The sequence below is a fragment of the Oratosquilla oratoria genome, chromosome 37, assembly GCF_046742065.1.
Source record: "Oratosquilla oratoria isolate Oo_2021 chromosome 37, ASM4674206v1, whole genome shotgun sequence".
Lineage (NCBI taxonomy): Eukaryota > Metazoa > Arthropoda > Malacostraca > Stomatopoda > Squillidae > Oratosquilla > Oratosquilla oratoria.
In genome coordinates, this window is record NC_134813.1 from 10,457,861 (window position 1) to 10,460,360 (window position 2,500).

Genomic DNA, 2,500 nt, shown 5'->3' on the forward strand with positions numbered 1-2,500 from the left:
CAAAACTCTATGAGGAAAACTGTTTTTCTTCAGTTCTCTTCTATAGCTATGTTTTTTTTATTTTCTTTCCATGTCCTCTTGTGTTTCTTTTGTCCCAGTTAAGTAAGTTCTCACTATCGAGTACCTCTGTGCCTTTCATGATTCTGTAGATGGTCAATAGGTCACCTCTCTCTCTTCTTTGCTCCAGTGTCGGTAACTCCAGTTTAGCCAATCCCTCTTCGTATGATAGGTTTGCAAGTGCAGGTGCCATTTTTGTAGCTGCTCTTTGGATTCTTTCTATTTTCTTTATATTCTTTTTGGTACTGGGGGACCACAATGTCGCTGCATACTCTAATCTAGGCCTTATCAATGTAACCAATATTTTTTTCATCATGTCTTCGTCCAAGTATGTAAACGCCACTTTTATTGATCTTAGCAAGTTGTAAGTCTCCCCGACAATTTTGTTAATCTGTATATCATAGGACAAGTCGTTCGTGATAATTACTCCCAAATCTTTTTTCGGAATCCTACTTTCTTTACTTCTTTGGTTCCAATTGTATATTTTCCTGATATTCTGTTTTTGCTTTTTTCCAAACTCCATTATGCTACACTTCTTCGTATTAAAGTCCACTTCCCATTTCTGACTCCAGTTCCATACCCTATTTAGGTCTTCTTGCAGTGCTTCACAGTCCTCATCAGTTTCTATTTTCCTTAACAGTTTGGCGTCATCGGCAAAGAAGCTCATGTAGCAGTTCACGTCCTCATCCATGTCATTCATATAGATAGCAAACATTATTGGTGCCAGCACAGATCCTTGCGGTACTCCACTGATCACCTCTTTCCAGTCTGAATATTTTTTCTCTGAGCACTACTCTCATCTTTCTACCAGTCAGAAAGTCCTCTATCCATTTTAGTAGGTTTTCCCTGTATTCCTCCTATATGTTCCAGTTTTTTTAATAATTTTTTCGTGTGGTACTTTGTCAAAGGCTTTTTGCAAGTCTAGGAATGCACAATCAGCCCATCCATTTCTTTCTTGCACTATGTCTATTAGTCTTGAGTAAAAGCATATTAAGTTTGTGGAGCATGATCTTCCTTGTCTGAATCCGAATTGTCTTGGGTTTAATATGTCATTGTCTTCCAGATGTTTTACCCATCTATTCTTGATTATTTTCTCACAAATTTTGGCAATGGTGCTTGTTAGTGATACTGGCCTATAGTTGGTGGGTTCTTCTTTGTTTCCTCCTTTGTGTATTGGTACAATGTTAGCGTTTTTTCCAGTCCTCGGGTATCTTTCCTTCTTTGAGTGAGCTGTTTTATTAAGATGTGTATTTTGTCTGTTAGTTCTTCTTTGCACTCCTTTAGAATCCAATTTGCAATACCGTCCGGGCCAGGTGATTTTCTGACATCCAGCCTTGATAAATGTTCTGATATTTCCTTTAGTGATGCTGTAAACTCATTCATGAGGGGAGGTTTCTTGTTTTTGTCTATGTCACAATTCGGTATTTTCTCTCTGGTGAAAACAGATTTAAAGTGATTGTTCATGACTTCGGCCATCTCTAAATCTTCTGTGTATTCTATGTTTCCTTGGCATAGTTTCACCAATTCCTGTTTGTTTTTAAGTTTACCATTCACATACCGATAGAATAGTTTGGGTTGCTCTTTGCATTTGTCTATAATATCCTTCTCATGGTTCCTTTTCTCCTCTCTTCTCACATTAACATACTCATTTCTATAGTTAACATAAATTTTCCATTTGATTTGTTTTTTGTATTTTCTCCACTTTTTGGATGCTTTGTCCGTTCTGTGTTTTGCCTCAGTGCATCTTTTGTTGAGCCAAAATTTAATGTACTCTCTCTCTCGCTTTTGCCTTGGTACATGCCTGTTTACCCCTTCATTGTAGTTTTCCATCAATATATTCCATTTCTCTTCCACTGCTGTTTCTTCCCTGTAAAATATTTCCCAGTTTGCATTCCGGAAGAATGTCTTTAGTTTTGTAAAGTCTGTTTTGTTGTACCTCAGTCTTCCTTTCCTATGCTTTTCGTTCCTCTCTATGTCTATTTCTTCCTTTAGTATAGTTTCAATGAGTACATGGTCACTCTTTCCAATTGGTGTCTCATACTGGACTTTATGCACTATTTCAGGCTCTGTTGTAAATATTAGATCTAGTTTCGATGGCTCTTCATTATTTCTGTACCTTGTGTTTTCATGGACCCATTGGGTCATTGTGTACTCCATGGTCATATCTAGCAGTACATTGCCCCACGAGTCATCTCCTCCTTGCACTGTCATGCTGTCCCAACAAATTTCTTTGCAATTGAAGTCCCCCATAACTACCAGATTACCCTTACCCATTAGTATCTCATTGAGTGATTTTCTTGTGTCATCTAGCATTTTTTTATGTTCAATTTCTTTCCAAGCGCTTGTTTTTGGAGGCACATAAGTCACCACAAACTTTCTACTTTTCATATTCTTGCCTTCGACTTTTATCATGATCAATTCAGCATTACCTTTGCCCTCTGCA

The 2,500-nt window shown here is 37.6% G+C and overlaps 1 protein-coding gene across 2 annotated transcripts in view; it reads left to right on the top strand.

The window, feature by feature from the left end:
• Nucleotides 1-2,500, top strand: part of LOC143019522 (protogenin B-like) — a 708,972-nt gene that overhangs the window by 264,861 nt on the left and 441,611 nt on the right. The gene's annotated exons all lie outside the window — the stretch shown is intronic.